The sequence below is a fragment of the Petromyzon marinus genome, chromosome 82 (assembly GCF_048934315.1).
Source record: "Petromyzon marinus isolate PM22_M1 ecotype Great Lakes invasive population chromosome 82, UKy_Petmar_22M1.pri1.0, whole genome shotgun sequence".
NCBI classification, from domain to species: Eukaryota; Metazoa; Chordata; class Hyperoartia; order Petromyzontiformes; family Petromyzontidae; genus Petromyzon; species Petromyzon marinus.
In genome coordinates, this window is record NC_133747.1 from 21,054 (window position 1) to 42,709 (window position 21,656).

The window sequence follows — 21,656 nt, forward strand, 5'->3', positions numbered from 1 at the left end:
GATTCCTGCAGTACAAATACATATTTTTTATTCTTATTGGCCTCGAGTCTATGGATTTCGGTATAAGTTTTTGGGTCTCTTTGAATGGATGGATCTCTGTGAGGCTATGGGTCTGTGTGTGAGTCTATAAGGTCGCTGTGTGAGTCTATGTGTGTGTGTATTGCAGTGTGTGGATGTCTGTTGGAATCTATGGGTCTCTGAGTATGGATGCTTTTGTGAGTCTTACATGTGTAATGAGCGATTTCCGCGACACGTCGTGTAGAGGGTATTTCTTTTATTCATATACGGGCACAACACCGTATCTCTCACTCTGAATACAACACTGGATGTTAGCATCTCTACGGGCTACACACACACATGGCCGATCACTCGGCGTGGTTCCACCATCCGCGCTCGGCCAGGCCGCTGGCTGGTGGCGTGCCGGGGAGGGTGATGGAAGACGCAGGAGATGTTCCACGTGGTCGGACGACAAAGAGAGATGACGGCGAGCAGCGACACAGTCCGGACCCAAGAGTCCTTCTCCGCCCCCGCTTATATCACCGCAAGCGCGGCTAGGCTCCGCCACTGGCCACGCCCTATAGTGGAACCTTCGAGTGGGTTCCCGGAGCATCCCGGCCAGCCCCACCCATTATCTTTGGCCCAGATGCCTCTCCCTTTCGGATTGGATGTTGTTTCAGCGGTGCCCGTACCCGTGCTTCCCTTTTTGTAACCAGCAGGTGTCATCATGTCATTAGACATGCACAAATTGAACTTAAAAAGGGCATTGAGGGGTGCGGAATCAGAATTGAATATTAACTTCCTGTAATGTTTTATAATAATATATTTACTCCAGGAAAGCCACACTGAGTCATAGTAAGGTCCTGAATTGAGTTTTCATTTTAAGATATTTCGACCAATGAATGACGAGCGCTTACACAAGTGGGGGGAAACCGGAGCACCCAGAGAAACTCCACGGTTACGAGGGGGAAACACTGTAAACCGTGGAGGGGATCGTCGTGGCGGGAGCTGCGCAATCAACAGCCGCAGTCGTTCGCGTGGTGGAAACCGCGCGATGAACGGTCTCCTGGGGTCGTTACACATGGATGAGTGAGTTTCTTAGTGAGTGACAGTGTGAATTTGTGAGTGAGTCCATGAGTGAGTGAGTGGGTGAGTAGTGAGTAAGTGAGTAGTGAGTAAGTTTCTAAGTGAGTGGGTGACCGAGTTTGTATATGAGTGAGTGGGTGAGGAAGTGAGCGAGATGAGTGGGTAGGTGAATGATTGGAAAATTTAGTTTTTGAGTAAGAGGGTGGGTGGTTAACTGAGTTTGTGGGTGCGTTTGTGAGTACATCATTCTTTAATGATTGGGTGAGTTGCTGAATGATTGATGGAGGGAATAAATGGAAAAAATATTGAGTGAGCGAGTGACTGCTTGAGCAAGTGGATGAGCGAGTTTGTGACTGAGAGGTTAAATTATTTTATGAGTGAAGGAGCAGGTTATTGAGTGAGTGGGCGAGTAAAACGGTCCTTTTATGAGTAAGTGAGTGTCTGAGCGAGTTGGTAAGTGAGTTTCCGATTGAGTGGCTGAGAAAATGGGTGAGTAAGTGAGTACTTTAATGAGTGAGTGAGTTATTGGATGAGTGAGTGGGTGAATGGGTGGGTGAGTGAGAAGGTGAGTTTTTGAGTGAATGGGTCGGGGTTTGTAGGAGTTTCTGAGTGAGTGGATGAGTGAGTGAGTTGGCCAGTGAGTGGCAGAGTGAATGTATGAAGAAATAGGTCAGTGAGTGGGTGCGGATGAGTGAGGGAATTATTTGAGTCGGTGGTTTGGTGGTTGAGTTAGTTTCTGAATTAGTGGGTGAGTGAGCTTCTGAGCAAGAACTGTGAGTGAGTGTCTGAAAGCGAGTGAGTCTGGGAGCGAGTGAGTCTGGGAGCGAATGAGACTGGGTGCGAGTGAGTCTGGGCACGTGTCGTTGAGCAAGTGGATGAGTGGGTCAATGTTTGGGTGAGTGAGCATTTGAGTGTGTGAGTGGGTGAATTTCTGAGATAGTCTATGAGTGAGTGAGTGGGTGAGTGAGTGGCTGAGTGGATGTGTGAGTCGGTGAGGGATCGAGTGAGCGAGTAAGCTTGTGAGGGAGTCGGTAAGTAAGTGGGTGGGTGCACAAGCAGTGAATAAGTGGGTGAGCGAGTGGATGCGTCTCTGTGTGAGTCTTTGGGTCTCTGTATGAGTTGATGGGTATCAGTGTGAGTCGATGTGTATGTCTATGGGTCTCTGTGTGAGTCTTTTCTCTGTGAGAGTCCATTGTCTGAGTCTCTTTGTGAGTCTATGTGTCTTTGTGCAAGTATATTGTCTCTGTGTTTCGATGGGTCTCGGTGTGAGGCTATATGTAAATCTATCGGTCTCCATGGTCTCAATGCCTATGGGTCTCACACAGTCTCTCTGTGTGAGACTTGTCAAGACTTTTGGGCGACCCTGTATAAAAATCAATTTTCTTTTGACTTTTGGGCCACCCTGAACAATAAATCAATGTGGCCTAACTTTTAGGCCACCCTGTACAATAACCCTATGTGTCTTGGCTTTTGGGCCACACTGTACAACAATAACCCCGATGTGCCATGACGTTTTGGCCACCCTGGACAATCACTCAGTGTCCTGACATTTGGGCCACCTTGTAAAAAAATTACCTTATGTTTCCTGACTTTTGGGCCACACTCTACAATAAAAACCCGATGTGTCCTGACTTTTGGGCCACACCGTACAAAAAATAATGCGGGAAGGAATCATCCTTAGGTAATAAAGGAGTTTAGACAGACTCAGCTTCTTAATCAGTCCGGAGCTCCGGACTTCAGGAAGCCTCCAGAGAAAGATGCTGAAGGAAAGTGCTGGCGAGTTCACGAAGGATCGCAGCTTCCCGGGTCCGCTTGCAGGCTCACCTTGTAGGGGAAGTGTGGCCACCGAATGGAGAACTTGGGAACTGGTGAGGAGAGGGCGCATTGTGGGAGCGGAGCGCAGGGAGGGGCATGGAGGTCAGACGTTCCACGGGAGGAGGCGAGTCACGTCCTAATGCCTACGGGATGGAGGAGAGCACCGGGCTCACTGAAACGGGGGCTTCCATACAATAGAATCGACGAGAATAAAAAAAAAAACAAGGAGAGAATCGAGCGTGTTGTGAGCATTGATAGACAGTGAAGTATCCAGAGGCGTGAGAAAGGAGGCTTGCTACAAGAGGTAGGAGCGGCCCCTTCATCGCTCCTTCTTCTCTCGTGATTAGACTGCTCTTTCTCTCCATCGCGCCGCTCAATGTTTACTTTCAGCCGGAACGGCTCCGGATCGCTGCACCGGGAATTATTTTGCCACGCCACATCAATCTCTCTTTATTTGGTCCTCACAATTTTGTATAAAATGGTTTATAGACTTATAAGATTATGAGGACGATAATGAAGCATTATTAAGGAAAGGCATACCTTACACTCTAGTGGTAGTGCCTTACGCCGATATTTCCCACTCCGAGCCAGCCTACAGTAGCATCCTGGGGGGAATGTAGAGCGAGGAATGTAAAGCCCTGCATCTACAAATGTGCAAAACGTCTCGAGGCTGTGAAATGGAGAATTGGGGTGTGCCTGGCGATGTTTAAAAGATACCTCCCAGCACCCATCAGAAACCTCTTGCCGGCAGCTGTCCCATGAGAGTGCTATGGTGAGCGAGTGGATGACTTGAGCACCTGCCAGCAAGGGGATCCAGAGAAGCGTCAGAGCAATTGTAAGAAAGGAGGACATGCGCGTGTGCCAACACTTGTTTCGCACAGTACAGGTACATGGTGCAATACGTGCGTTTGGGAAGCGGTGACGCAGTGCTACGCGCATCACGCTACAAACCCGGCGACCCGAGTTCGATTCCCACCCACGGCACGTATCAGTGGCGAGCGACATCTGGACTGACCGGCACCCACGCTTTCCTAACTCGCACTCACCAGCGTGGTGAAATATGGTAAAATGACCCCCCATTATGAACGCGACGTACGGGAGGGGCCTTCATCCGTTGTTGTACTGAGAATGACTGGAATGGATTTTATTTTTGACCAATGTTGCAATATCATGCATTCGGGGAGTGGTGGTGCAGTGATTGGTGGTCTCAAGCTGCATTTCCAAGAGGGTCCTGAGGGCAAGGGCAGGAGCGGAATTGGTTGTCGTGTGTGGCAGCAAACTGGAGTGCCCGAACAAAGCCTACGTATATGGAGGGGATTACACTCAAGGAACTAATTTTATTTTTGTTCATCACGGACAGTCCCAAAGACCCAAGCACACAAAACAGCCAGAAAAAAACATGACCATTAAATGTGTCACCGATAAAAAGGTAATAAGTGTCTTGAATCAAGCACAGTTATAGGAATATTGGAAAGTACAGGGGGTACATTTTACGTGTGTCTGTGCGTATATTGTGTCATGTCGGATGTGAGGAAATTCTTCTTCAGCCTTTGCAGTCTGTCACGAGAATGATAAAATGCACCACGTGACACCCAAGTGTTCACCAAAAGCTGGTAACGAGACAACGACACGCACAAATCTGCAGCCTTCTCTCTCAAGTGATATAATTTTGCCGAGTTCATTCCGAGCCGACGTTGCTCCCCCATTGGTTGTGTAAACACGGCGGCGTCTCCCAAGAACTTGTAAACAACCCGCCGAGCCCTCCCAGCCACAGTCCTGTTCCGAACGAGCCTGGCGGCACGCGGCTCGTCGACGCGAGCCTTCGATTGATAACGGGGCGCAGGAGCTCACTCAGCAGACTCCCTGGCGGCATCGCGGCGATGACTACAGCCTCAAGCTAAACAAGCGCAGAACCTGCAGATCGCTGTGACATGGAAAGCGCGGCTCATCATAAAGACGAAACCGTGGGAGCGCAGCGTGCGCTGTGCACATTTTCCTCGGAGTAGCCCTCGTTTACAGGAGAACATAACTACGTGTAATGCACGTACAGGAGAACATACGTCCGTGTCACTCGACCACTTCGAGCATGCCGATTAAGGAATTCCCCTCCTCACGGTGTGTATTAATTTATAAAAATGTCAGGATAGTTTTTCAACTGGTCTTGTGCACGAGTGGGTTTAGTCAAATCCATTGGTGCTAAACTAGTTTTGCGTTGCCTTTGTATTGTATTGGCCTCGGTGTCTTATAGAGTCAGAGAGTGGGCAAGTCGGGTGTCGGGTTCATATATATTGTTGCGAAAGTGTTTTTGGGGTCATTGGATGGGGTGGCAAGTTATCAGTCTGTAATTTTTTTGGTCGGTGGGTCAGGATGATGCTTGTCGGGTGATTTACTTGTTGGGGGTACCCGTGGGCTGGCGGCTGGGCGGGGGTCGTCCGTCGGGTCGGTGGTTCGGCGGCCGCGACGTCATCCGGCCATCCGTGCGAGCGTGGGTGGAGCAGCCCGTCGGCGAGACGGCTCTTCTCCTGCTCGTACCTCTGTACCAGCCGCCTGCCGGAGTCGACCAGAGCCTCGGCTCGCACCACCATCTCCTCCTCGTAGCGCTCGCTCGGGCTGTGGAGAGACACCAGTGCCGGCGTCACGAGCGTGGGTGCACCGGCAGTACCCCGAACCGAGCGGAGCCCGGACTCTACATGCCCTTGGGCCGACCGGACCATGGCCCCGACTTTAATAAACAACACAAAACTAGCTTCGACCCTAACCGCACGATTGTTAATCACGCCACGCGATACGCACCTGATAAAAGCGCCGAGTTGCGTGCTTGAGAAGTTATTATTTCCAATCGTTCAATATATTTGACATTTAAGCCCATGGTGGTGATGGTCAATGTGACACCGGTGCGGCAGGTTGGTTTGCGAGCCACCCCTACCACGCGAGACCGTGGCTAACAGAGCACACAAAACTGAACAAGTTATTACATTTAATCGTTAAACAGAGAATAATTGAGAAACAATACGAATGATAACAAGACCATACAAATGATCTGATCCGGAATCGAATAGTGGGCTTTGCAATGAGAGTAGTTGAGTTGCGGGGGAGGGAGTGCGGTGGAATGCCGGCCCCTTGTGGGCACCACAAGAAGCCGAGGGCAGAATAAAAGCGCGATACTGCCGTCGGTAGCGTCAGCGCAACGGGCTTCACGACCAAGACCGCACCTCATGGGCTGCTTCCACTCGCTCAAGAGGATGTGGAGCCTTTCTTGACAGTCTAATTGGGGACAGGGAAAACACAGGGATTGTCAGACATTGCCACACTCGGAATGAGGAAAGTGAGAAGTGATGGGAGTGGAGTAGAGAGGGAGGGCATTTGTTACCAAAGAGGACGTCGCCGATACGTTCCACGTTCTGAGTGGGGTTTCCTTCTGGCTCCCCGTGTGCGACCGCGAGGCTGAGCTCGCCCTAATCCTGGGCCATGCGACCCACGCTCTGTGGTGGCGACGTGTGGGCAGGGAGCCGCGTCACTTAAACGATCGCTCGGTCACCAACTCAAGAGGACAGAGATCCCTCCTATCGCCTCAAGAGACCTCCGGGGCAAATGCTGCGAGCGAACATCTGTTAAGACCGGAACGGCACACGAGGGGGTGATATGGCCAGCACGGAGTGGCCAACCCTTGCCTCCAAAGTTCTGGAACACTGCCAGCCGATTCGGATGAATGGCCAAGTGAGGGAACAGCAGATGGGGAACAGGTGGCCAGGGTGGGCTGATGAACAGTCAGCTGGATGAGTTCTGAACATGCTGCAGGTTGGTGTGTAGAGACAAGGGTTAAAGGGTGACTGATGACAAAATGTTAAAGCTGCCTTCTGTTTACCCGGGAGAGCCTTACTGAGTCTCAAGACATTTTCAGGAGGCTCCCGCTACATTGGAATGTTTGGCCAATTGGATTGAGTGGTGCGTGTGGGAGGAAATGGTACCAAGTAGAACGTCATGAATACGACGAGGATGCACCTCAATGATAAGGATAGATGGAATCAAGAATCCATCGATGCACGCCTTCGACTAGTCACCTTGTGGCCTAAGCCCACAACACCCGGTATTCCCAGGGAGTCTCCTATCTAAGCACTAAGCCCAGGCCTGCTTATTCTCCCAGAGCCAATGAGACTGTGTGGTGTATTCAAAGCCATTGGGTTGAAGGCAATTGACAGGCAGGCAGAGCGAGTGGTGGGCGCATGGGTGGCAGTAGAAGCGGCCGATGTAGACCGCTCTGAATGGATAGAGGTGGTCGAGCCAGATGATTGCGGAAGGAGTAGCGGAGTGGTGCATCGTGGCCATGATCGGACATCGAGTGGTCAAGCGGGTACTGTGTGCAATGCACTAGAAACCAGTTCTGAACCATCACAACGGTGGTGAGAGGCTGCCGAATTGGGAATTGAGGACGTTTGCCCAAGCTCCAAATCCGAGTTGGGCCACCTGTAAGAAGGGAGGGCGCGCACTCGAACTTGGGCCGGCCACGACCGTTTTACCAGCGGTCGAGATCCTCCCGCGAGCTCAGGGAGGCCGGCTCGGGGCGCTGGCGCTGCGATTCGGCCACGGCGAGGGTCTGGAAGTACGGGGACGTCCGCTGCGGGCTTCCGCCAGACGGGACGCCGGGTCGCTGCGCTACAACGACGACGACGGGGAGGACGATGAGGGCGACGGGTGCGAGCAGTGGCGGCAACAACTGTGACAGAAACAACTGACGCGGCATCGGCGCTCACGTAGCGGATAGCGCACCGCGCACGGACCTGGCGAGCCGAGTTCGAGTCAAGCGCGCGGTTAAGAATGGCGACAGCAAACATCAGAACCGATCTCTCATCCCCTGCGTGCTCATCGTGATCACCTGGCTTATAATAGTTGCGCATTTACAAATTTACCAACTTACTTAGATTCAGATGAATACGAGAACCTGGTGTGGCTTGTAGTGAACGTCAGCACGGGGGAGACGAAGGCGGCCGGCCATGGCGCTGGTCACACCACCTCCCTTGTGTTTAGTGCCGTCCTTGATAGGTGGGCACTTGACCTAATATTCTGTGTAGGCTACAAGACCTTTGTCTTTACGTGTGTACATGTGTGTGAGTGTGCAATTGCGTATAAGTGTGTAAATGTACAAGTGTGCACGTGTGTGTATGGCCTCAAGGTGCACATAGCCTGGCACAAGCACCGTGGTGATGTCACCGCCACTTAGTGGCGAATGACGGTTGTTGTTGTGTTATCTACAATGGAGCATTTGTAGAGTGTAAAGTGGAGAGTTTTCCATATCTGAGCAGTGTGCTTATGACCAGCTCCGGTTTGACAGCAGAGGTCTCACTCTGAATCAGTTAGGCGGCATTATCTATTCATCGGCTGTTTAATGCTGTGTGGAAGCTTCCTGGTCTGTCACGCAACACGAAGCTTTGGATCGTCTCAACCACAGCCATGCCCTTCCTTCTCTATACTTGTGAAATGTTGACCCCTCATGGAACATCTGCGCTGGTTAGAAACATTTAGGCTGGCCTGCGTACGATCCATCCTTGGTTTAACCAGGCTGGATTGTCCTTGAAAGACCGCAACACAGTCCCATTAATGAGCTCCTCCGGCAGGCAACGCTGCATTTGCTGGGTCATGTAGCCCTCATGCCCCACCACCTCATGCCCAAGTTGCTTGTTTGTCCATTTATAGAGGTTAAAAGGGCAAGAAACGGGCTGGAGTAGAGATGGACTGATGCAATACGGGAGGATGTGGAGCTGAGTGGACTTGCTGAAGACCGGTACCAGCGGTGTTAAGATCGACCTCTATGGAGGAGGCTCGTGAAAGACGCTACTGGGTAGTTGGAGGCAGTCGCCCTCCAACAACAAGTCAGGGCAGAGGAGCGGCGCTCACAACAATGAACGGAGTGCTGGGTGGATAAAATGCAGCAAGTTGGCGCAGTAAAGGACACAGCTGGTGCATCCACCAAGCATCTTAGTCAACGCATGGCATCTGGGTGTGTCCCGTGACATTGTGTCAGCGAACCTTCGACACGTCACGTGGCCTCAAGTGCACCTAGCCTGGCAGAGGCACCATGGTGACATCACCGCCACTTAGTGGGGAATGGCGGTCTGTTGTTGTTGAGCGTACAAGTGTGTATGAGTGTAAACGTGAGTGTACACCTGTGTATACGTGAGTGTATACGTGAGTGTACACGTGTGATGCGGCTAAGTGGTAGTGCTATATTAAACGTAGTAATAACACTGTGGTGTGGTAGTAACTGCAGTAATATGAATACTTTGGTGTGGTAGTAACAGAAGTAATATTAGTAAGAGTAGTTATAATTGTAATAACACTACCGTGTGATAGTAACAGTAGCAGTATTAGTAACAGTAGTAGTTATACTAGTTATAATAACACTACGGTGTGGTAGTAACAGTAGTAGTTATACTAGATATAATACTACGGTGTGGTAGTAATAGTAGTAGTTATACTAGTTATAATAATACTACGGTGTGGTAGTAACAGTAGTAGTTATACTAGTTATAATAACACTACAGTGGTGTAGTAACAGTAGTTATACTAGTTATAATAACACTACGGTGTGGTAGTAACAGTAGTAGTTATACTAGTTATAAAACTACGGTGTGGTAGTAACAGTAGTAGTTATGACAAACAATACAGTACACAAAATCCGTGACCCGATCCCATACGTGAAGGATGTCGTTCCTGACTTACAGTACCCCGGGGTTTACAAATTGAGCTGCACTTGTGGTGACTGCTATATCGGGGAGACGAAGCGACATGTCTCTGACCGAATTCGTGAGCAAAAATCAGATTTTAAACACGGCAGAACGAATTATTCTGCCGTAGCTGACCACTGTTACAACGCTGTGGGTGATCACGATATCGTTTTCTCCGATACCAAGGTTCTCTGCAAACCCACGGGTTTTTATCAGAGATTTGTCCACGAGGCAAATCAGATTTACAAACACAGACACAATTTCAACCGAGAGGATGGTTTCAAATTAAGCAATAATTGGAAAGATGTTCTAAATCAAACCTAACATTAAACTAATTTTCAATGGTACAGTAAATTTTTTTCAAGTAGTGGTATCCCAAACTTTCACAGCTGCTTATTTCTCTCCACTCACTCCACTCACCTCACTCCACTCACCTCACTCCACTCACCTCACTCCACTCACCTCACTCCACTCACCTCACTCCACTCACCTCACTCCACTCACCTCACTCCACTCACCTCACTCCACTCACCTCACTCCACTCACCTCACTCCACTCACCTCACTCCACTCACCTCACTCCACTCACCTCACTCCACTCACCTCACTCCACTCACCTCACTCCACTCACCTCACTCACCTCACTCCACTCACCTCACTCCACTCACCTCACTCCACTCACCTCACTCCACTCACCTCACTCCACTCACCTCACTCCACTCACCTCACTCCACTCACCTCACTCCACTCACCTCACTCCACTCACCTCACTCCACTCACCTCACTCCACTCACCTCACTCCACTCACCTCACTCCACTCACCTCACTCCACTCACCTCACTCCACTCCACTCACCTCACTCCACTCACTCGACTCCACTCACCTCACTCCACTCACCTCACTCCACTCACCTCACTCCACTCACCTCACTCCACTCACCTCACTCCACTCACCTCACTCCACTCACTCGACTCCACTCACCTCACTCACCTCACTCCACTCACCTCACTCCACTCACTCGACTCCACTCACCTCACTCACCTCACTCCACTCACCTCACTCCACTCACCTCACTCCACTCACCTCACTCCACTCACCTCACTCCACTCACCTCACTCCACTCACCTCACTCCACTCACCTCACTCCACTCACCTCACTCCACTCACCTCACTCCACTCACTCGACTCCACTCACCTCACTCACCTCACTCCACTCACCTCACTCCACTCACCTCACTCCACTCACCTCACTCCACTCACTCACTCTACCCCCCCCCCCCCCCCCCCCCGCTGCTGGTCCGTCATGGTCCCCACCCGCTCCTGAATAAGTTAGTGGGTGAGAGCTTCTGAGTGAGTCTGTGAGCAATTGAGTCTGTGAGCGAGTGAATCTATGAGCGAGGCGAGTGAATCTATGAGCGAGTCTATCAGAGAGGGAGTCTGTGAGCGAGTAAGTAAGTCGGGGAATCTGTGCGCGCATGGGTAAGTGGGCGAGTGAGGGCATGAGTGAGTGGGTAATGATTTTGTGAGTCAGTTTCTGAGCGTGTGAGTGGGTGAATTTACGAGTGATTCTGTGAGTGGGTGCTTGAGTGGGTGAGCAAGTGGGTGGGTAAAATGGTGAGTTCTTGAGCGAGTTTCTGAGTGAGTGGCTGAGTGAATAGGTGAGGGATTGGGTGAGCGAGTAGGCCTGTGAGTCGTTGAGTAGGTGGGTGCACGAGTGGGTGAGTAAGTGGATTAGTCTGTGTGAGTCTATGGGCCTTTGTGTAAGTATATTGTCTGTGTTTCAACGGGTCTTTGTTTGAGCTAATTGGTTTCTGTGTGAGTCAATAAGTCTATGTAAGTCTATGGATCTATGTGTGAGTTTTGGGTCTCTGTGTGAGTCTATGGGTCTGTGTAAGTCTATGGATCTATGTGCGAGTCTTTGGGTCTCTGTGTGGTGCACATAGCCTGGCATGTGAGTAGGGGGTACCGTACCCCTGTGCGGATGTGTGGCGGGGGCACCGTACCCCTGTGCTTATATGTGACGGGGGCACCGTACCCCTGTGCGTATGTGGGTGGGGTACCGTAACCCTGTGTGTATGTGGGTGGGATACCGTAACCCTGTGCCAGGGGATCTTTCCACCCTGGGGTAGAGGGAGGATCATGAAGGTGGACCCGGAAGCGCTCGGCTTGGGAGACAAACCTTCCTCCTCCTGCTTCTTGTTGTTGTGCTGGAGGGTAGGGGGTGTGGAGAGGGAGGAAGGGAGGAGGAAGAGAGGAAACTAAACTATTTATATTTTACCGGGTAAGGCCCACCGAGCTACACAGCTCTTCTACACAAGGGAAAAGGCCAAAAATTATCGGTCAACGAAGTGGCTTATCATCACGTCGACATTTATAGAAACCAAACACTCTGAACACGACCACAGGGAGAGAGAGACACGCAAACTCAAAATATCTAGCAGGTGTGAGGGTAGGGATCGAACCCACGACCTCTTGTATTACAGGCAAGGTAGTTACGGGAGAAAGGAGAGGGATAGAGAGGCAGGGAAAGAGAGGGAGGTAGAGGGGGTGGGGAGAGTGGGGGGAGAGAGGAAGAGGAAGGAAGAGTGGGTAGTGGGTAAAGGGAGGGGGGGCAAATAAGTCAAACTCACAGTATTGCTTGCACTCACCATGATACAATCACCATCAAACTCACACTGTCACATACCATCACTCACATCCTCACCACGATACTCACACACCCACACACACTCACCCTCGTAAACACACCATTACTATCCAACTCGCACACATGACATGATAGTCACATACTCAATCACAATTACTTACACACAAGCTCACCAACTCACAACGACAATGGCCACCATTCGCCACTACGTGGCGGTAATATCATCACAACAAACCAGGTGCCATGGGTTTACTGCTGTGCCAGACTAGATGCAGGAGCAGGAGTACATGGGACAGACCCAGGTGCCATGGGTTGACTGCTGTACCAGGCTAGATGCAGGAGGAGGTCACAGGACAGATCCTGGTGCCACAGGTTGACTGCTGTTCCAGGCTAGGCGCAGGAGGAGGTCAGGGGACAGATCCTGATGCTATGGGTTGACTGCTGTGCGACAAATCCACTCAAGTGACAGCCAAGGTCAAATGTTGGAGTGCAGCCAGTAAACTCCTGACCCCTGAACCTGGACCACCAAGAAATAAGAGGGGGATGGAGACAAGGGGAGAGAGAGGAGGGAGACACGGGGAGAGAGAGCAGAGGTAAGAGGAGAGCGCTTACAGGAAGCGAGAGCTCCTCTAGAGATGCAGGAGGTAAAGATGGCCCAGAATCAACGACGACTGCAAGGTATGCTGGGAGGCAAGGTCATGTGACCAACGTGTCACAGGGGCGGCAGTGCTGGCTCGAGCCATCGCTGTTGGAGCCAGACGGCAAGAGGACCCAGAACGCATCCTTCATCCCAGCACCTGCACCAACCACAATCACCACCACAACTATAACCAAAACAACCATAAAATAACCACAACTAAAACCACACCTCCAATTAGCACGGTTGGCTGGGAAGGGTGCGACATAAGTTCAAAATACATACAACTACCATAACAACCATTAAAACCACCTACACCACAACTATGACCATTACAACCACCACCTACACAATTATAAGAAATATAACCACAAACACCACAACCGCACATATAACCACAACCTACACAACAATTATAACCACAACCAAAACCACCACAAGCACCACAACCAGAGCCACAATTACCATAACAACCAACATAACCACCTACACCACAACTGTAACCTCAACCACCACTACAACCACCTATACAACCAAAACTAAAGCCACAATTATAATCACAACCACCACCACAACAACCACAACCACCACCACCACAACCACCACCACGACCGCCACCACGACCGCCACCACGACCACCACCACGACCACCACGACCACCACCACGACCACCACCATGACCACCACCATGACCAAACAACAAAAATATTGACGCAGATACTACACAACCACTGCATGAAGGGTCTTTATCCCTCTGTGGTTGGGTGAGTGGGTGGGTGGCTGAGTGAGTGGCTGAGTGAGTGGGTGGCTGTGTGGGTGGGTGAGTGGGTGGCTAAGTAGCTGAATTGGTGGGTGAGTGAGTGGGTGATTGGGTGAGTGGGTGGCTGAGTGGGTGGCTGAGTGGGTGGCTGAGTGGGTGGCTGAGTGAGTGGATGAATTGGTGGGTGAGTGAGTGGTTGAATTGGTGGGTGAGTGAGTGGCTGAGTGAGTGGGTGGCTGAGTGGCTGAGTGGGTGAGTGGGTGGCTGAGTGAGTTGGTGGCTGAGTAGGTGGGTGAGTGAGTGGCTGAGTGTGAAATGGACTCGAACCTGCACCTCTGCATTGCAAGTCCAGTGAGCTCACGGCCCGCGTGTGGAGGGGTAAAGTGTGGCTACGCCCAGCGTGGAAGAGGAGACCAAATACTCCACATCGCGGCCTCAAGTGGAGGCCATTTCTGCCACGACAACAAATCCGTCCCTCCAGAGATACAAAAAAACTAAATTTAACTCATCCCATCAGCCGCAATCTGGCAGTGCCTCTCCTCATCATCATCATCAGCAGCAGCAGGGCCGTGAACTCAGCAGGCGCCTAGCGCGTGACGGCTGTGGGCCAGGCGCCTCCTCTGCCTCCCCCGCACCACCGCCACTGCTGCTGTGTCCACACCGTGCAAGCTTCTCGCCTTCTTCGGGCTGAGTCGACGTAGAGGTGGCCCAGCCAGCGAGCCGCCGCTTCAGAAGCTCGCGAGCCACCGACGGTGGCCGTGAGCGGGAATCCAAATCGGCCGCTCGCCACCCACAATGCACAGCGCCGCCTCCACTCGCCCCGGCCTCAGCGGAAGAAGCAGCGGGGGGAGGGGCGGGGAGAGGGGGCGGGGTGAGGGGGGTAAAGGGGTGGGGCGAGGGGGTGTGGCCATGGGGGGGAGGAGCTTCGGTGGGGGGAGGGGCTCAGGGCTGTTTACGTCGCAGTGGGCGTGGTCTCATGGTACCGCCCCCTCGTCTCGAGCCACGCGCTTCCTCCTGGCAGTTTGTCCGTTAGAGAGGCGGGGAGAGCATCTGGCGAAGGTGAGGAGCGGTGAGGTGATGTGAGTCTGTGTGTGTGTGAGTCTGTGTGTGTGTGTGAGTCTGTGTGTGTGAGTCTGTGTGTGTGAGTCTGTGTGTGTGTGTCTGTGTGTGAGTCTGTGTGTGTGTGTCTGTGTGTGTGTGAGTCTGTGTGTGTGTGAGTCTGTGTGTGTGTGAGTCTGTGTGGGTGTAGTGGTTAACGCGCCGCGCTATGAACCCGGTGTCCCCGAGTTGGATTCCCTCTCAAGGCCAACACGGTGGCGATTATGTGAACCGGTCCTGGGCCTCCCCTAGGTCGACTCAGCCTCAAATGAGTACCTGGTGTGGTGTGAAAGCGTCGCCACTAGGGAGACAAAGGCGGTCGGGCGTTGTGTTGGCCACCCATTCCCTCGTGTGCCGTTCTGGCCTTCATAGGTACTGCTGGCTATCAGCACTTGCCCCAACAGTCTATTTCATCTATAAGGGGGATCTTTATCTTTGTTGCTAGTGGTGTTGTTGATGGTGGTTGTGTTGGTGGTGGTGGTGTTGTTGGTGGTGCTGTTGGTGGTGTTGGTAGTCGAGTTGGTGGTGGTGTTGTTGATGGTGGTGTTGTTGATGGTGGTGTTGTTGGTGTTGATGGTGGTGGTGTTGTTGGTGGTGCTGTTGGTGGTGTTGGTAGTCGAGTTGGTGGTGGTGTTGTTGATAGTGGTGTTGTTGATGGTGGTGTTGGTGGTGGTGTTGTTGGTGGTTTTGATGGCGGTGGTGGTGGTGTTGTTGGTGGTTTTGGTGGTCGTGGTGGTGTTCGTGGTGTTGGTGGTGTTGATTGGGGTGTTGTTGGTGGTTGTGTTGGTGGTGTTGATGGTGGTGGTGTTGGTGGTTTTAGTGGTCGTATTGGTGTTGTTGGTGGTGCTGTTGGTGGTGCTGTTGGTGGTGTTGGTAGTCGAGTTGGTGGTGGTGTTGTTGATGGTGGTGTTGTTGGTGTTGATGGGGGTGGTGTTGATGTAGGTGGTGTTGATGGGGGTGGTGTTGGTATTGTTAGTGGTGTTAGTGATGTTTTTGGTGATGGTGTTGATGGTGGTAATTTTCTTGTTGGTGGTGGTGCTGGTGTTGTTGGTGGTGGTGTTGTTCGTGGTGTTAGTGGTGGTTCCTGCGATCCGTCATGGCTTTAAACAGGCTGGATTGTGTGAGGGGCTCACAAATCCTTGAAAGATCTGGAGACTTTCCCACCAGTAAGCTCCTCCGGCAGGCAAGGCTGCGTTGGCTGGGTCTTGTAGCCCACATATCCAAGCAGTTTTTTTGGCCGCATAAAGGGGGCTAAACGGGCATGACATGGGCTGTCGAAAATATGCACTGATGCTGTCTGGGAGGATGTGGAGCTGAGTGGACTTGCAGAAGAGTGGTATCAGCGGTGTAAATAGCATCCTTCACGAGGAAGCTCGTGAAGGATGCTACTAGGCAGTTGGAGGCAGTCGCCCTCCAACAACAACTGAGGGCAGAGGAGTGACGCTCACAACGAGTGGCGGATAAAATTCAGAAAGTTGGCACAGTTTGGGATACAGCTGGTGTATCTACCAGTCATCTCAGCCAACCTTTGGAACCTGGGTCTATCCCGTGACGTCTTGACAGCCTTCGGCACTTGATGTGGCCTAAAAGTGCACCTGGCCCGGCACAGGCGCCGTGGTGACATCACCACTACTTTGTGGCGAATGTTGGTTGTTTTTGTGTTTCGTGTTGTGAGTAAGTGGTGATGATGTGAGTCTGCGTTGATGATGTGGGTTCATGGTGAGGATGTGAGTCCTCGTGTTGAGATCTGGGTACCGTCACGCCCCCTCGACTATTTGTGATCCTCGCCTTCGTCTCCTGCTCCGCATGCAGAGACCCGGACTGTGCGAGAGACGCTGCGAGTTCTGTGCACCCTGCTCTGCAAGTTGCCACCATGGAGGTACGTGTGGCTCCTCCACTCGTGTGGTGAAGTATGGATGGACGTGTGCTCTCCACTTTGCGTGTGGCTACCTGTCACCTATCCATATACCTGAGTGTGCATCTGCTTGCCTGCCTGAGTGTGTGTGCATCTATCAGAGTATCTCCCCCGAGATCCTGTGTACCTGCCTGTCTACACGTGAATAATCTACAGTACTTTTATCTATCCACTACTGGATGAAGGCCTCCTTCCCTGAGACCCTGCTACCACCCCTCATGATCCTGCGATGGAATAATCCACCAAGCACCGATTTTGTCGCTCCATCTTTCTGCTGACCTCTCAGACGTGCTCCGATACTTGGCTGCAGCTCCGTTATTGTTCTTGATCATCGGCCATCGTTGTTCCTCCTGGCCGTGGCATTTCCTGGCCCAGCCCCACTTCTCTTAACAGTTTGAAGGATGCCATTCACCTGCGTGTGTCCTCTAAATCCACACGTGTCTCATTGTAAATCCAGGTGTGACATCAGATATCAGCCAAATATCCCAACGCTGAGAACTTACAACATCTTGGCAGGACCCTCCTGATTGTGGAGCCCAGGATCTCAGAGATCCTGGCTCAGTGCTCGCCTCCTGCGCTTTCCCCAACATCTTGCTAAAGCTTACGTGGTGGACCTTTGTCTTTGTGTGCATGTAGATGAGCCGAGCTGGAGAGGCGAGGAGTAAGGGCGAATCTTGCACCACGTGGAGTGCGCTGTCCCCAGAGGGCACCGCCTCCGCCTGCAGCAAATCACCGCAAGGTAAGAACGGTAATGAGCGACGTCACAGAGGGCCATGGTGAATGCTGTAACATCACGATGGCCATGTTGTATGGTGGATGTCACAGTGGCCATGATGCAGTGGAGATTTCATAGCGACCATGATGCATGGGTGATATCCAGGTGGCCAACGTACGGTGCAAAATAAGTTTAGCATACATACAGACATACCTGGTATTGGCCAAAATATCCCAATCCTGAAATATTTTCCTACAAATTGCTCAAATTTGGGATCACACAGCTGTTGTTGTTCTTCTCATGTCTGCAGAAATCATGGCTCTCTTTGGCCCTCACTTGACCAACCGTGAGAAGCTGGAACTCGCAGCCATGCAGGAAGTGTGGTACTTTGCACTCTACAACAAATCTGAGGGATTCAACAATGGTGGATACGACGACTACGAACGAAATTACATTCTGGTGAGGCTCGCCACAAAACACCAACTGTGGGGGCGGTCACAGGGCCTATCGGTAGCGGGGTTTGTGGCTTCTTGTTATTGCACCTGAAGTACCAACCAGGGCTATTACACACACACACACCAATGCACTTCAGAATCAGAATTTTTAATCCCGAGTAAAGCCCATTGAGCTAAGAAGCTCTTTTTTAAGGGTGACTGAGTCAGCAGACATCAGAATATTCCACAATGACAGGTAAAAAAAACGTAATAATTACAGAGAATACTTTTGAAAATTACATTCTCACTTAAATCTTGAATTAAAGCTTTCGTGACTGCAGGAATTCATATTCTTTGGGTCTTTCGGTAAAGTCACGTATATAGGTTCAAAGAAAAGAACAAAAAACAAAAACTATGACGTTTCGATCGCAACACAAGTGGTCGTCTTCAGGAAAAGGGGGGTTAGCTTCCCAAGGCAAACTGTTTATAAGGGTTTGAATTGGGCGTAGCCCAAATGTCAGCAGCCAATATTAATGCAAGTGGTGGGCAGCCAACCCGGCAGTTTCAGATCTGCCTTATGTTCGGGAACAGAAGGCAGATCCGAAACTCGTTAGGATCTGAAACACGGTAGGACCATACCTCAGCCGTGGCTGATCATTGTTTTAACGTGGTGGGCTCACACGAAATGTATTTCTCTAAGACGAAGGTACTTTGCAAGCCTACTGGCTATCAACAAAGATTTTGTTCATGAAGCCATTCATATATATAGACACAGACACAATTTCCACCGAGAAGATGGGTACAAACTGTGCAATCATTAGAAGGACATTATCAACCAGTTTAAGTCATAACTGGCTATGATGTTCCCATCCTACCACCTTCCGATGTTAGTTGTGCTTCATGCCCATTTCAAACTTGTGCTTTCACAGGATTCACACGAACACAGCCACTTCGCGCGCCGACCCCTCGGTTGTGGCTCTGCGATCTTCCATTAACATTCTACTCTCTAATTAGCATACTAATGACTCATTAACATGCTAATCTCTCATTAACATGCTAATCTCTAATTAGCATACTAATGACTCATTAACATGCTCATCTCTCATTAACATGCTAATCTCTCAATAACATGCTAATTTTCACCTGGCAGCCCTTTGATTGTTGTTTTGTTTTTTGTTATTTTCTTTGAACCTATCGACGTGACTTTACCGAAAGACCCAAAGAATATACATCGTCATTTCTTAAACTTTGTGATTGGAATTATTTTCACTTTAAATGATTGTACCTTTTGTGCAGTTCCGGCATGAGCACCTCCACTACCGCTATGAGGTGCTGAAGAAGATTGGAGAAGGAGGTCAAGGCCAGGTGATCCAGTGCCTTGATCACAAAAGGAACACCCTGGTGGCCATCAAGATCCTGGTGTCACCATCGAGGTAAGACTTCAGAGCCGCTCCGTCACGAGGCCGATGTTGTTAAGTCCGTTGCCACGGGCAGCCGTGCGATGTGGTGGTGACGCCTGTGCATCAAAGTGAGAAGGGGGGCCTGGGTTCGACTCCTGATTCGGGTGCCCTCCTGTATGGAGTTTACATGTTATACCCCTGTTCTGCATCAGTTCCTTCTGGGTTCTCAGATTTTTACTCCATAAAGCTTAAAATACACACACAGTGTAAACTAATATTGGGGGAAAGCATCCCATTGCTGAAGGATTACCTGCACATTATGGTAATTCCTCATTTAATGCTGTAGATACATTCCTGAAAAGTTCCGCGTTCAGCAAAAAGTATTGAGCAAAAAAAATTTCCCCATAAATAATGTAATAATAATGTTTGGCGAGATACAATGCACTCATACACCTTGAGATGACGAGACCAATAACTGAGGGTATGCCGCCATGTTACTTTATCATTGCGAGCAATGTATCATTGCAGCTCAAGAAAGTAGTTCGTTGTTGACTACTCACAAATAGTGTTATAACGGGCGGGTTCCGCGCTTTAACAGGCATGTTCCACGTTTTAACAAGTGTGTTTTGTTTTAAATCGAAAAGCGTTCCGTTATGCAATGGGCGCGTTCGTGTTATTACGGGCACATTCCGCGTTGTGCGAAAAGTGTGCCCTAATGGAAGAGCCACATTGAAGCGAAGATGCGTTGTGTTAACATGCGTTTGCATTTAGATTTCTCAAATGACCAATCCGATTTGAATGGCTCTTCACTTCCAAATCCTATCGGGTGCCCTACATCGGCTCCTGCTCCCTCTGTGGCAGCTCCTCACCAATGATAGTTGAGTGTACTACTGGAACTCATGGTGCTGTTAGACCTGGTGAATTCATATTTAATTAATTTATTCTGGCTAGAATTTGGCTCTGGATATCCCTTAAGCAAATATAGGATCTTCATTTGTGGACTTCCTCTGTGCAGCTCCAAGCAAGAAACATACCAGAAGATGGAACTCCAGATAGCTCTGGAACTTCAGGGCGAGGGCAGTGATGAAGATTTCAACATCATCAAAGTCCTGAATACATTTTATTTCAGAGGACACCACTGTATCGTCCTGGAGCTGTTGAAGTATGTACTGCATGCCCCCTCCCCCCGCCTCCGCCAATAATGTGGTTAACTAACTTAACAAACTTTCGTTATTTTTTAGAAGCGACCTGGCCACAAATAAAAACTTAACAAAGTAACATGTATATTCTTGGTTCTTTCGGTAAAGTCACGTAGAAGGAAAACAATAAAATAATAGAAATATAAAACAATAAAATTCTCACGACGTTAAAAATAACCGCCACTTTTTTCAAATTTTCTTGTTGTGGTTTTCACACCTGATGATGATTGCTTGTGTTGCAGTCGAAACGTCGTGAGAATTTGATTGTTTTATATTTTTATTATTTTATTGTTTCCCTTCTACGTGACTTTACCGAAAGAACCAAGAATATGAATCCCTGCAGTCACGAAAGCTTTAAATCAAAATTTAAAAAGGAACATGTAGTTTCTAAATGTGGAGGAAAAACCAATGGACCCACAGAAAAATCCACGTGCCCACGGGGAGAACATGCAAACTCCAAATGTGCAGGCGTCACGGTGGGGATCAAACCTACAACCTCCTCCATACCAGGCGGGGGAGATGTCATCTCGCCACCGCAGCAAGCTGTTAATTTTGAGATGCCCACGCCACCCATGCATTGCAATACTTTGGAGCTGCCATGTGTCATGGGTGCATTGGAGGCCACTTCTCTTTTCTCCATTAGCCCTGCCACTTTTACCAAGCCACGCCTCCACTCAATCAGCAGGGTGGCAGGATGGCAGTGGTGATGCTTGTGTCTCTTGGCGAGAATCCGAGCTTCTTTTCTGTGTGAAGTTTTTATCTTCTCCCAATAGATAACCCTCCACCACCCGGCAACAAAGCCAATGAAATAAAGTTGTCAAGCTGGCATATATGCCAATTTATTTGGTTTATTGGCAAACTGACGACCTCAACCCACACGGAACTATAACTCTTAATATTGGTTTTGAACGTGCACATGAACGTACAATATTAACATGATTATCGTTATCAGAATCAGTGCAGCATTGTAGGGGATTGCACTGATGCTGTGTTTTTGTTGCTGCTTCTGCCTCTCTCGCAGGGAGAGCCTTCATGAAGTGATTAGAAAAGCGGGGCTCCGGCGGTTGGACATGGCGATGGTGAAAACCTACACCAGGGGCATCCTCAAGTTCTTGTGCCACATCAATTCCAGGAAAATCGTCCACGCGGACATCAAGCCAGTGAGTGGACACAGCATTCAGCTTTCACTTTGGTGCAGAGGTGTATCTTCATTGGGGACTCGTTCCACAGAG

At 50.2% G+C, this 21,656-nt stretch overlaps 2 long non-coding RNA genes across 2 annotated transcripts; both read right to left on the minus strand.

Annotated features, from left to right (window-relative positions):
* Positions 1-259: 259 nt before the first annotated feature.
* On the minus strand, positions 260-5,922 carry LOC142907697 (uncharacterized). Its single transcript, XR_012931201.1, has 2 exons — positions 5,289-5,922; positions 260-3,695 (listed from the first exon to the last, which is right to left on the minus strand). It is a non-coding gene; the product is annotated as an uncharacterized LOC142907697 (long non-coding RNA).
* Positions 5,923-5,928: 6 nt separating this feature from the next.
* On the minus strand, positions 5,929-14,472 carry LOC142907696 (uncharacterized). The gene is made up of 3 exons (XR_012931200.1): positions 14,325-14,472; positions 11,710-11,826; positions 5,929-7,551 (listed from the first exon to the last, which is right to left on the minus strand). It is a non-coding gene; the product is annotated as an uncharacterized LOC142907696 (long non-coding RNA).
* Between the last annotated feature and the right edge of the window lie 7,184 nt (positions 14,473-21,656).